A 14,490-nucleotide genomic window follows, 5' to 3' on the forward strand; every position below is an offset into this window, starting at 1 on the left:
CTGAAATCTAAATTTGCATATTGTATGAATGAAAAGCCCTGGGTATGTATTTGAATTAGTTTCTAACTAAAAAGTCCTGTAGGATTCCGGTTAAAATTGTATCACAATTTGGAATCAAATTCAATGCATCCTAATGTGATCCAGTAAGATCCTTCTGTAAAAAAAACTCTCAAGGATTTTTCCCTCATATTGGATGCTGCATATCTTTAATAGAACCCAATGTATCACTGATTCAGTTAAATTAATTATACCAGTAGATAAATGAATCATTTTAATAATGTTCTACTTTATTAAATAGGGAATGTCCTATGTATATATGTGCTTTACTATATAAAATGATAAATGGACATTTAATTCTATTGGCAACCATTATATTCCTACTGGGAACTATGCTCTACATTTTTTATTCATCTTGTTTAATACTGCACTGTCAGAAAAAAAAAAATTACACTTTGCCACTGGGATAGATTTCTTAAAAGTCCACCCACAGGGTCTAATATGTACCCTTGAGGTATATAAAGGCTATATCCTTTTGAAATAGATACAGCACGAGACAATTGTGTATCATTTGAGAGTACTGCCACTATGACAAGTGAATACAGATTATAACAAAGATTCCAAAATAATGGCTGCACGGTGGCGCAGTGGGTAGCTTGTTCGCATCACAGCAGGAAGGTGGCTTGTTCGAGCCTCGGCTGAGTCAGTTGGTGTTTCTGTGTGGAGTTTGCATGTTTTCCCTATGTTGGCATGGGTTTCCTCTGGGTGCAGCCACACATGCGTGGATGGGTTGCAGCTGGAAGGGCATGTGCTGCGTAAAACATATGCTGAATAAGTTGGTGGTTCATTCCGCTGTGAAGACCCCTGATTAATAAAGGGACTAAGCCGAAAAAAAATGAATGAATGAATTCCAAAATGATCAATTAAATACTTCTCGTCTTTTTTTAAGAAAAAGATTTTTTTATCTAAGAGTCAATGTCATGTCACACACACACACACACACACACACACACACACACACACACACACACACACACACACACACACACACACACACACACACACACAAACACACACACACACACACACACACACACTCTCTCTCTCTCTCTCTCTCGCTCTCTCACACACACACACACACACACACACACACTGGCAGTGAGTAATACCAACCTCTCAGCCCCAGTTCAAGCACCGTCACCCAGGACAAATCACTCTGACACTGATGTCTGCTGAGGTGGCTCTTTCTGACGACTGAGAGAATGAAAAGGAGAGAAGGAAAGTGGAATTAAAGACGGACATAAAGAATGAGATAAAGTGTTGCTGGCTAGACAACAAGGAATAGTTCCCTCATAAAAGCAAATTTACTCACTCTTCTATATTGACACTTTTACTGGTCACACTTTATTTTGATGATTTGTTAGTTGAATTTAAGTTACATTGTAAGTAATTCTCATTAGATTATAGGTATACTATTAGGTTCGGGTTAGTGTAAGTTGAAATGTACTTGCTACATTACTTATAGTCAGTTAAATGTTTGTTGAAGGAGAAATATCAACAGATATTAAGCAGACAGTCTACTAATGCCCAAATGGACCATCAAAATAAAGTTTTACCCTTTTACTTAATGCTAAATTGTGCACACAAAAGTGCACACAATACAGTTATTATAAATATTCAGATAAGCCATTATGTTGTTCCTCTGTGTGCTGAGAAACACAAAACCCTTGAAGGTTACTGTATCTGTGGCATATGCTATCAAGACCTTAGCAGGTTCTGTAGGTTGCAAGGTTGAGCTCCCATGGATCAAATTTGTGGATCGAGCACATTTCACAGATGCTCAGTTTTATTGAGGTCTGTGGAATTTTGAGGTCAGGTCAACACCTTGAATCCTTCATAATGTTCTTCAAATCATCGTTGTCCCTGGCTTGCAACAATGTATAAGAACGTGGTACTGTATGAATCAAATTTAGGTTCACATGAATTGCACTGAACAGTACATTCCCATGGCATCTCTTTCCAAGGTAAATGGTGCACATGTATATGGGTGTCTGATTTGAAGTATAGGCTGGGACACATCAAGCCGACAGTCAATGATTGAGCAGCGTCAATGCAGCCAGTTGGTTTGGTGTGTTTGATTGCCTCTCATTGGGTTAACATCGGATTGAATTGTTCTGATTTAGCATATAGAATCAGCTTCGGATAGCTCTGATTGGTTATTCAGCAATGAATCAGAGTGCAAGATTACAAACTCAAGTGAGGTACCCAAGTAAACAGTTCAAGTCAGGAAGGAAAACAAAGAAATTGACTATAATTTTGCTACATTTTTCAAACATTGATTATCCTGATCTCATGAGGAAACTAAATTAAAAGTTACGAACTACAGTGAGATTGTGTTGGATTATCAGATATAGTTGCCTAAGCAAATTGATTATTGTTGAGTGGCGATTACTGTAATAATGGTACAAAACGCTACTTTGTTTACACTTTGTATCATACCTGCCAACACTCTCGTTTTTCCGGGAGTCTCACGTAGTTCAGACCCATTTCCCATTTTGTCATTTCTCCCGGAAAACACTCGCAATTTCACCCCCTTCCCCAGTCCTCAGCGTTCTGGTACAATCTATAACACCCTAACTATTCCGATGGCAGCGGCTGTTACCTGGTTCATAGGACAGACCAGTCACCCCTTTTTGTTTTTTCCAGCCACTGTAAAGTCTCCGAACAGTACTGGAAACAGACCCCCCACCCATCATCCCTTCCCCCCGGTCTTCCAGATTTTCAGAGACAAATGTTGGCAGGTGTGCTTTGTATGTACACATTTCATGTTCCAGTTTCCCTTTGTGGAATGAGAAAACAGAATACTGCCCCCTGTGGGTGCAGAAAGACAGGTCTTCTGACAAAGGAGCAAAAAGGATGCTCATATTACAGTCAACTGCCGGCAAACTATTGGCCCAAATGGAACTAGATGCAAGCCAACAACACAGTTGGTTTTCATCTGCGCTAGTTGTGTTAGACGTCAGCTTGCTGTGTCTCGGCCCTAAAGGACTAGATGGCCTTGTTCTAATGCTCCAAGGCCCAGTTCCAATGCTCACATGATCATTGAATAGAGATCTTCATGGGCCACTCTGATTGATCTGGCTATGCAGCAGAGTGCAATGCACTGTTTGTTGTGACACATTCATGCTCTTTAAACCATTCTTGATCAATGTGTGCAGCGTGGCAAAGTGCATTATCCTGCTGAACGAGGCCACTTCCACCAGGGAACACCATTGTCATGAAGGCATGTACATGTTCTGGAGCAATATTGAGGTAGATAGCATGTGTCAAATTTAGGTCCACATGAATGACCAGACCTAATCCTGAGTCTGATGCTCACTGTTCTGATGATCAAGAGCACACTGGACAGAGGTCATGATGAGTTCTCTTATTATTTATGTTGCTGGACATAGGACAATGTGTTGTGACCCATTCCCCCCATTAAATCATTATTACAATTTTGTGTGACACAGTAGACCTTCTGTTGGCTCAGACTAGATGGGGTAGCATTCATTGCCCTTGTGCATCGATGAGCCTTAGGCATCCTGTTGCCAGTTTGTGGTTTGTCTCTCCATATTACTTTCATTTGCTTATGAAACACAAGCAAAGCTATTCTGGAATATGTCTGCTTTTTTCTTTCAAATGAATGTCAACATTGTTTTTGAGATTTAAAAACAAACTCTTCAGAAAAACAGTAGAAGAACCAAATTGCAATACTGAAACGACATGAGGGTGAATATTGAGTTTTCATTTCCAGAAGAACTACTCCTTAAACAACCAGTAAATTAAATAAAATAAATATGCGTGATTAATGAGGAACATGATGCTCGGATTCAGGCTCCCTGACTGGACTCCATTCTTAATGACTGACAGCTCATTTTTGGAGCAGCGATCACCATGGAAACAAATCAGACAACCATAAATGGGATCCACGTTGATGGAGTTGTTGCAGTAATGTTTTAATGAAGGTATCAGAATGCAGATGGTATTAGTGCCAACATGCGCAGCAGCAGTTGTAAATGGGTCAATGCCAGAGCTTGGCAGGAAGATGAGCTAAGTAGAGAGAAAAAAAAACTGTGTTTTATTTAGAAAACCTATTCTTAATTGTTTCTTGACACACATATCAGTGGGCAATCCCCTAGTTAGCCCACAGCAAGTATGAAACACCTCAAAATAAAGCTATATTTCTGCAGGAATGTGTCAATATATTAAGTAATACATTTTTTACGGTTGTGTTAATGGCATTGGAGGCCCCTCTAAGGGTTTCGGGTCTCAGTAGACTGTCATGTTACATGATTGTAAAAATGTTCTGCTTTTAACAGTGTTTTAGACAAATGAACCCCAGTTCTGTAAGGTTTGTAGTTTCTGGTGACTGTCTGTTTTTCATTACCGCCTTTATTCCACCAGGGAGACTGAGCGGCCAAAAAACGTGAGTTTTAAAACAACAGCACATGCTAGCCGAAGGCGTTCCAGCAGAGGTAGTTAAACAGCGGGGTTCGAACTCTTCTGTGTTTCCCGTGTGAGCAAAGGTTCCTGGGTTACATGTATCAAGCGGTCTGTGTAAGTTTGTTAGAGGCCAGATTTACGGCTGTGGGTAAAGGAATGGAGAGCAGCTCGGCAGCGGAGAAGTGAGGCTCCTACGGGTAGATTTGGTTTAGGGATCCCTAGGTGGCCTGGTCAAGAGACAGAGGCTTCATCATTCAGCTGTGCGCACTTAACATGTTTCTGTTTTTAGATCAAGTCCACGTGTGGGCTGTGCAGTGGGTATCACCATAGACCATATATTTCTTTTTATGTGAATTTAAATAAGAGTTAGATATGTTAGTAAGTCTTATATGTACCAGGTGACATTGGTTAAACATGAATGTTAAAAGGACAGTTCACCTAAAAATGACAATTCAATCATTATTTACTCACTCTGGCATTTTTCCAAGGTCATATGGCCTCTTTTTTCAGACAACAAAAGAAGAAGAAATGACATTGATATAATGATACTGAATAGGGATCCTGCTGCTTTTCTAACTTAGATAGTCTTTTTTCTAGTCCAAATATCTAAAAAGTGTTAAATCAAGCAGATTTTTTTTTTAGACAAGCAAAATATATTGTCTTGCTTTAAGAATTAATATGCCTAAAAAAGAAGTGAGTTTTTCCTTAAAACAAGCAAAATAATCTGCCAATGGGGTATAAAAAAAGGGAAAAAAGGATTATTTACCCCCCCCCCCCTTTATTCATTCAAACAGTAAAAAACATACATTCACCAATCAACATAACTACTTTAACAACACAACATACATATAAACATAGTGCTTTAACATTGTGTATATATAAATGAAGGATGCCACAGGGCGGTAAACTTGGACCCAGAGCCATTTAAATTAAGTCTTATATTTTGCAAACTAATGGAATGCAACACATCATTGGCCCACTGTTTAACAGAAGGGGGAAATAAATGTTTACAATTGATTAAAATGAAGCATCTAGCCAAAAGAGAAGGCAATGCAGTCCAATTCACTTTTTGACAAATTGTTATTTTCTTATACCAAAGACAGTGCAGATACAGTACACGCCTCTTGGAGCGGTTACAAGTAACAAAACACAGTTAAATTAAGCTTCACAAGAGTATCATAATCTGTGTAATACATTGACTCTAAAAATAGATTTACTTTACAAAAGAGAGTAAACACAATACCTTAAAAGCAACAAGTTAACTTAAAGTAAGTAAAGCAGTTGTAACTTGGAGCTGTTAAATTAATTAACATTTTTAATCTTTATGCACACATTTAATTTACTTTATAATCTTAATGCAACAGGTTTACTTCGTTTTGTTTTAGTAAAGTCAAGGTTTAGGTAAAGACAACTCATCAGTTTTTTACATTCTTCTAAGTGTTCTTAATGCAAGCAGGAAAAGCTGACCTGATCATTTATTCAGTCCATTGTCAATGTATCCAGCCAACAATGAATATTTGGCTCCAAGTAATAAAATGGCTGTATTTAATTTCCTTGCACTACAGCCAAGCAAATTATGGTGAATTAAATTATTTAAAATAGTTAACTTTCAAAATAACGTAAGTCAATAGATTTTTCAGACTGTTAAATAAGTAAATATACTTAAACATATTTACTGAGCCTATTTGCTTTCTTAAAAATCATTCCTGACCTGTGAACGATACATCAATACATGTTTTTCCCCGTAAATAATTAAAAACAAATGAATAAATTACTAAAAATACGCAATTTGTTTTAAAATATTTCCTGTCATTCACAGTATTAATGATTAAATCAATTCCCAATGGATAAAATCAAGCACTGTCCTTCAATGATGGATGGACAACAAGATAGATGGACTGATAAATGGACAACTAGACAGACAGATCAATACAATGAATGTTCATGCTGTTCATGCATTCGAATGTAAAATGAGCAAACATGGTAACTCTAAAAGAATAGAGCCAACCATAGAAAATTCTTTAAAATATTCTTTAAAATATTGATTACAATACGTTTTTCTCCCTCACTAACAATCTAAACCTCCAGATGCAGACATGGAGAAAGCAAAAGCAGAAAGAAAGCAGCAAAATAAAAAGTGAGAGAAAAAAAAATGAATATTTAGCTTGATGTGTCATTTGTTGAAATCCTAGTTTAAACAATTTTCATCAGTTGATTGGTCAAAATATGTTTAGCACAGTTCATTAGCTAGATGTTCATTCCTTACAATACCACATAACTACACAGTTAACCACCCAGGGCATTAAGAAACTACTGCATAATGAGTCTCTTTTTAACTGTGCATCATACAGTAAACATGACCTGTGGGTCAAATACGCTTTGCTGAAAAACGGCGTACATGAAATTTCAATATATTATTAAAACAAAATCTCTATGAAACCAAAACAATTCTACCATGACCCATGATCATACAATGCTTACTATTTCTTCTAAACAAAAGCTGCATAATAAGCAACCTGCAACTCTCATGACCTCATTAACATTTAAGAATATAAAACAATGTGTTCGAATATACATTCTTATTTCTGTTGAACAAAATAGAACATATATGTGGAATATTCCTAAGCAAACTGTTTCATCCGTGGTATTTTGTAAAATTTAGTTTGGGGTGTAATTAGTTACAAAGTAACTATAGAAAGAGATTACTTTGGATTTTAGGTCATTTAATTACAGCTATATACTTGCTTAAATACTGTACAGAAATTTAACAATTCTGTATAAGCCAATTCAGAAAAGTAGAGTAATAGTATTTTTTTAGCTGATCACATGGCAGCAACTCAATACATTTGAGCAAGTAGACATGATCAAGATGATCTACTGCAGTTCAAACCGAGCATCAGAATGGGGATTGGGATTTAGGTGATTTTGAATGTGGCATGGTTGTTGTTGGTGCCAGACGGGCTGGACTGATAATTTCAGAAACTGGTGATCCACTGAGATTTTCACGCACAACCATCTCTAGGGTTGACAGAGAATGATCCAAAAAAGAGAAAATATCCAGTGAGCGGCAGTTCTGTGGGCGCAAATGCCTTCAGGGTCAGAGGAGAATAGCCAGGTCCAAGGTCCAACATGGTACTCGTAGGGTGTACCTAATAAAGTGGCCAATGAGAGTATATATAGCCGAATAATTGTGTTTTTCAACTAAAGATTACATTTATCAGGACAATTTCATATGCATTAGCTTATGAAAATATAAGGTTTGAATTCAGAGAACAACAGTAAGTTCATATTTCTTTGTATGAAATAAAGAAGTATACATTTATCCAACAATTGTACATGCTACATGAAAAGTAAAATAAAAACGATGTCAATTTCTGTATGAAATATGGTGTTATTACTTTTAAAAGTTTTGAGTTTTGATACATCTTATTTAAAAGATTTATAAGTTAATTTTTTTTTAAACATAATTAAAAGGTCCCTTTTGACTCAAATTTAAATGATTAAGAATTTAATTACTATTGTCTATGCATTGGGATTTATGTGGATTTTTAGGATTGAGTCGAATAATTAAGTTACTTATTGAGTAATTACAAAGTAATTAAAAACTATTTAAATACAATTTTTAAATATGTAATTAGTACTGAATTACCTTTTTAAAGTAACTTACCCAACACTGGTCCTGAGTTACACGTCATGATTTTGCCAAGTATGATGTGATACTGGATTTTTGTTCAAACATGTAATCCATACCTATTCCCTACTCCTTAACCCAACCATAACTGTAAATTATGAGTGTCAAACTCAGTTCCTGCATGGGCACAGCTCTTACCAATTTTGTTCCAACCCTAGTCCAACACACTTATGCCTCAATCACACTACAGTTTAAGCATGCGAAATTCTATCGTTCGGCACTTTGAAAAGGAGCGAGATTAAACAAGATGATTTGACATTTAAAAAAGCCAACCCGGGCTAATTGTGGAAACGTAGCCCCGCGGACGTTTCTGTGGACCATGATTTACGTCCCGGGAGGTACGTATTCGAGCGGTTTTTTGTTTTCGCGGAGCGCGCGGCATTGTCGCCCGCGCTGTTCTCGCGCGAAAAGCCGCCGGATTGAAAAAAAAAAAAAAAAAAAGCAAAAGCCCTCGTCTTCGATTTCGACCGCGTTTTCGGATCCCGCCGCGTACTCGCCCTTATTTTCCGGCCACGTAAATCGCGGTCTCCAGAAACGTCCGTGGGGCAACGTTTCCAGAATGAGCTTGGGTTGAAAAAAGCGAGTGATTGGTCTAAATTTAAAATTTCTGTCCAGAGAGGTCATATTTTGATCCTCAATTGGTCTCATGCAATCATGTGATGCAATTTCCCAGGTCAGAGTTCATGAAGCTTGAACTTTGCAACGCAGTGAACTGCGAAACTTGACGCACAAACTTGCGTTTTCAGACTCATGCATTCCCATGTGTATGAAAAGATGTCTATGAAGAGAAAAGTCCAGTGTGACCGCAGCTTTACCAGTAGGTTACAAACAAGTCTGAAGAACTCAATTTGTTTGATCTGGTGTGTTTAATTAGGGTTGGAACTAAACTGTGCAGAGCTGTGGCCCTCCAGGAACCGAGCTTGACACCTGTGCTGTAGATGTTGATCCTGGAACACGTCTTACTTGGTGAAATCATTTTAGGGATAAAAGTGAATGTCTACTATCAACTCTTCGGTTATTCTTGAAGGTGAACAAATTGAAATTTTTAGCTAAACTATTCCTTTAAGAGCCATGAAAGAAAATGAAAAGCCTGATCTATTTCATGTTTAGCTACATACGTGCCTCAGCTTCTCTTTAAGAAATATTGCATCAAAATTTCAGCATATCCAATGCAGATGTGGATAAAAATGGCAAGCGCTGAAATGTGCATCGTTTACATCAAAATGCTTGGCAGAGGAACATAAACAAATCCTAAGCAGCCAGAACGGCGCAGTGTGAACATGCATGTGAGACCACAGCAGCCCGTGTGATGTTCTGCAGCGACTGAAGGGGCTTCACTTGAATCGCAGCTCTTACATCAGGTCCAACTAAATGTTTTATTCCGAAATCTCTATGAGCCTACTGCCAAGCTCCATCCAAAGGCAACAATTTTGGGAAACAAGCATCTTTGATCTATTAAAACAAGCTCTCCGTCTTTGTGTCTCTTCTTCTGGGGTGGTATATGGATCTCTCCTCATCTCGTTATCCATAGTGAAAAGAGAAGCGTGATCAGAACCCCCTTCTGCTCCACTGAGATTGGCATGCTAGATGTCGAATAACAAAGAGGATGAAAACAAAACACGGTGCGCAAGAAAACAAGAAGTCTCAAACAAATCTTTAACACATAACCTGAAAGGAAAGCAACTGTGTTTGTATTAGGGAATATTGGAGCAGGCTTTCAAAACTCACTGTGCTGCTACAATGATGCTGGCATAAATAACATAATTACTGTATTAGCTATGCTACAAAAGGCAAATTTCACAATGGTGAGTCTGTAGGAAACCAAAGTTCATCAATTCTCATTTAAACCATTACATTTGTTTTGACTCTTGATCTTGATTTTTAGTATGAGAACAGACTCTGAAAGCAGGGCCTCACGATCCTTCTGGCTTTTGGGGTTTTAAGGTCTGGGTTTTAGGAGGTGTCAGAAAAGTTACCACAGGGATAATTGGCTTGTAGCGGCCAAACATTCATGGCGACGTCGCTTTTTGATCATTCAATGTGAGCTCTTCCTATCATTAGCTATGTTTCCATCTAAAAATGTAAATTAACTTTATGTGCAAAACTGGAATATTGTATAAAAGATGTGCAAACAAAGTAGCATTTCCGTCCAACGAGTCAAAGCGAACAAAATCTTCAACTGGCACCAAATATCAACAGTAAAAATGGAGAATCTGCGGTAGGAGAAGCTGCGTGAATCTTTTCTTCATTTAATAAATGACTTGCACCTCAGAAGACAATCCTGACAAGCAGCACTGACGCTCATTAATAATATAATAACACTAATACTTACTGTAAACAGTAAGGGGTTTTAGATTGGCCAAAACAACATTTCAGATGGTTTACAATGTGCTCAGCCTGCTGGTCTATCCATTCGCACACATTTCTATCATCACATGATCTCTTATAAAAAAATCACATGACTTTTTGAAATATGCATACTGGAATTTGTTCGGTAAAAGTGGTTCCATCACAGATTATGCACATCTTTTTCATGCACATTTTCAAAATTTATGCGCATAAAATAGGTGGATGGAAACGTAGCTATTGTGAAGCAGAATTCACCAAGCGTTGGATTGTTCACTCACTAACAGGGAACGCAAGCTGGGTTTAGACTGCCATGAGACAGGTTAGTTTTATCCTACTGATGTGGCCGTTGTTGGTCTAGTAATCCAGCTCAGTACAAGAGGAACCGCAAGTTCAGACATTTGGTTTGTGCGCTTGGCTGAGGAGCCACTGGCGCGAAGTCTTTGAATTCTCATCAGTTGAGAGTGAGGATAATTAATGGTTTATATTTTTGCAAAATTCATTCATTCATTTTCCTTCCTCTTAGCCCCTTTATTTACAGTGGAATGAACTGTCAACTTATCCAGTCTATGTTTTACACAGCGGATGCCCTTCCAGCTGCAACCCAGTACTGGGAAATATCTAAACACACTCATTCACACACATACACTATGGGCAATTCAATTTATTTAATTCACCTATAGCGCATGTCTTTGAACTGTGGTGGGAAACTGGAGCACCTAGAGAAAACCCACATCAACGTGGTGAGAACATGCAAACTCAACACAGAAATACTAACTGACCCAGTTGGGACTTGAACCAGCAACCTTCTTGCTGTGAGGCGACAGTGCTAACCAATGAGCCAACGTGTCGCCTTTTTGTAAATTAAACACATTAAAATACATTTTCACGTGACACATTTAAACAACAAATGGATGGATTAAAGGATGGATGGGACAATGGGTGGCTGGCTGGCTGGCTGTCTGTCTGGCTGTCTGGATGGATGGATGGATGAATGAATGGATGGATGGATTGACAAATGGACAGAGAGGCAATATAAATAGATGGACTGACAGACAAATGCAGCAAACAATGGATAGATAGTTTTAAAAATCTGTTCTTTACACTTGTTATACTCTGTTATAACAGGGCCGGCCAACCAAATTGCACACAGGCACAGTATAGAACACTCACACTTGTCAAAAGAGCCTGGAAATGGGGGTCAAACGGGCCCTGGCACGGTTCGGATAGCCTAGTGTGAGTACGCCCTAATACACACAAATGATATTTAGAAGTCATCTAAAAGATTATGGTTTCCACAAAAGTTTATTTAAAAATTCTCAAAATATCATAGAATTGAGACTTATTTTGGGATTGAAAACCTCACATGTAATTTACGTTATTTTGTGTTCGATTTGTTTGTTTCGTTTGTAATCTGACATACATGTACACATCCCTGTAGGCTTTAATAGCGTTAATATGGCTCTCATTCTTAAAGTCCCACTATCATGGCTTCTCAACTGTACATTTTCAATCAATCTGGAACACCCAGTGCTGGGCTGATAAGATACAGGTGATAAGACTCCATTTTGTTATCCCCCTCTTCCCTACGTTTGCCTACCCCATTCATCCACACCATCTTAATGATTGATGAATGGCAGCTAGCATTGCCAGATGCTAGCAGCCGATAGCGCTTCCATCACAGGCATGGCTGAACTCTCTTTACCTGAAGATGCTTTACTAAGATAGCATATGGAGATGTTGGGCTATGATAGTGCTTGTAGCCTCTCTCATAGTTGAATTGAAACACAAGTGCTAACATATGTTAGCAGACTGATAGTATTAGCATCACTGTTGTCTAACAGGCGATGATGAATTAGGGTAGAATTGAGTTACTATTAGCACTAGCATGGGCATTCTTCAGCTCTCTCCAAAACAGTTTATAAAAGACAACACACTGTGACATATAATGTTTTATAGCTAGACATTTCAGCATAGGGCCACCTCCTAATTAGTTATACATTTAGAAAATAGATATACTCATGGATGGATAAATGGAAGGGAAGACACCAATATAGATAGATGCTTGGAAGGATGGATTGATAGATGGATGGATGATTGAATGGATGGATGGAAGGATAGATCGGTCTATATTTAGATGAATCACCTAACTTTAATTGAGATGGTAGGATGGAAGTAAGGTTGGTTGTTTAATGGGTAAATAGATGGATGGATGGATGGATGGATGGATAGAGAACAAGACAGATAATTGACTGGATGAGAGACAGACAGACAGACATACAGATAGACATATAGATAGATAGATAGATAGATAGATAGATAGATAGATAGATAGATAGATAGATAGATAGATAGATAGATAGATAGATAGATAGATAGATAGATAGATAGATAGACAGACTAATGTAAATCAAGATGAATTGATGGATGGTTGGTTGCTTGGTGGATGGATGAATTGAGAACAAGTTCAATGAATGATGGATGGATGGATGGATGGATGGATGGATGGTTGGTTTGTTGGTTGGTTGGTTGATTAGGTGGTTGGTTAGGAAGTTGGATGGATTGGATAGATGGAAGGTTGGTTGGATGGATTGAATGGATGGATGGATGGATGGATGGATGGATGGATAGATGGATGAATGGATGGTTGGAAGGTTGGTTGGTTGGTTGGATGGATAGATGGATGGATGAATGAATGGAAGGAGGGATGTTTGTTTGGTTAGTGGATTCATAGAAAACAAACAGATGAATGATTGGATAGATCAATGGATGATAAGACATCAAGATGTATGGATGGATAAACTAATTTAAATGAAGATAGATTGATGGATGGTTGGTTGCTTGGTGAATGGATAAATTGTGAACAAGACCAATGAATTGATGGATGGATGGAGGGAAGGTTGTTTTTTGGTTGGTTGGTTGGTTGGTTGGTTGGTTGGTTGGTTGGTGGATGGATGGATGGATGGATGGAAGGAGGGTCGGTTGTTTTGTTAGTGGACCGATGGATAACAAACAGATAAATGATTGCATGAATCAATAAACGATAAAATCATGGAAAGATAGATGGATGGATGGATGGATGGATGGATGAATAGATGGATGGATTGATATTTAGAGAGATCAACTTTAAATTAAACCAAGATGGATTGATTGATGGTTGGTTGCTTAGTGGATGGATGAATGGATGAACAGATGGAGAACAGAACAAGACATATGAAAGACTGGATCAATGGATTATAAGACATCAAATGGAATATGGATGGATGGATGGATGGATGGATGGATGGATAGATAGATAGATAGATAGATAGATAGATAGATAGATAGATAGATAGATAGATAGATAGATAGATAGATAGATAGATATAAAACCTAATTAAAGTTCATGTGTCAGTGAAAGGGTCACATCTCCTTAGTGTCGGTGTGTTTGATGACCTCCAGGCTTTTGAACGCAACACACAAACAGGATCCATTCAAAGGCCTGAGTGGAGAAAGGAGAGAAGAGAGGGACAAAGACAGATAATAGCAGCTTTTTCCCCCTTGTTTTTTCTCCTCCTCTGTGGGGGGTAAAGATCTTTCTGTCTAGCTTGTTGTAGTGCTGAGAGAGAGAGTGATTAGAGGAACCCGCCGTTAATTAAAGCGAAATAGAAAAGAAAGAGTGAAATTAAACCTGCTGCGATGAATACTCCATTAACTATGAAAAGTGAGAGGGGGGGAGAACGAGAGAGTGAAAAAGATGCCGCAAAACAGACAGTCAATTTTCACATCTTGAAGGGCACTGCGACCTGGTATTTTTTCACCCAACTTGTGGAAAATCAAAGTTGCAAATTAGTCCTTAAGAACAGAAATAAGCTGTTCTCTTTGGCGGAGTGTTAACGCTGTGACAGGGGTGAGCTCAGGTTGCTGTTAATTCTTTTCCCCTCCTAATTACATCATTTGCTTGTGTTTTCTGAGTGCAAAATAAGAAACTG

General features: G+C 38.2%; 1 protein-coding gene across 3 annotated transcripts in view; it reads right to left on the reverse strand.

Moving 5' to 3' along the window:
• Positions 1 to 1,170: 1,170 nt before the first annotated feature.
• The window catches only part of LOC137489979 (uncharacterized), a 656,302-nt gene continuing 642,982 nt past the window's right edge, over positions 1,171 to 14,490 (reverse strand). For all 3 annotated transcript variants that reach the window (XR_012405535.1, XR_012405510.1, XR_012405512.1), the window contains one exon: positions 1,171 to 1,251. The gene's annotated coding sequence lies outside the window, so the exon portion shown is untranslated. The remainder of the gene's footprint in view (positions 1,252 to 14,490) is intronic.

This window comes from Danio rerio, chromosome 1 (genome assembly GCF_049306965.1).
Source record: "Danio rerio strain Tuebingen ecotype United States chromosome 1, GRCz12tu, whole genome shotgun sequence".
Taxonomy (NCBI): Eukaryota; Metazoa; Chordata; class Actinopteri; order Cypriniformes; family Danionidae; genus Danio; species Danio rerio.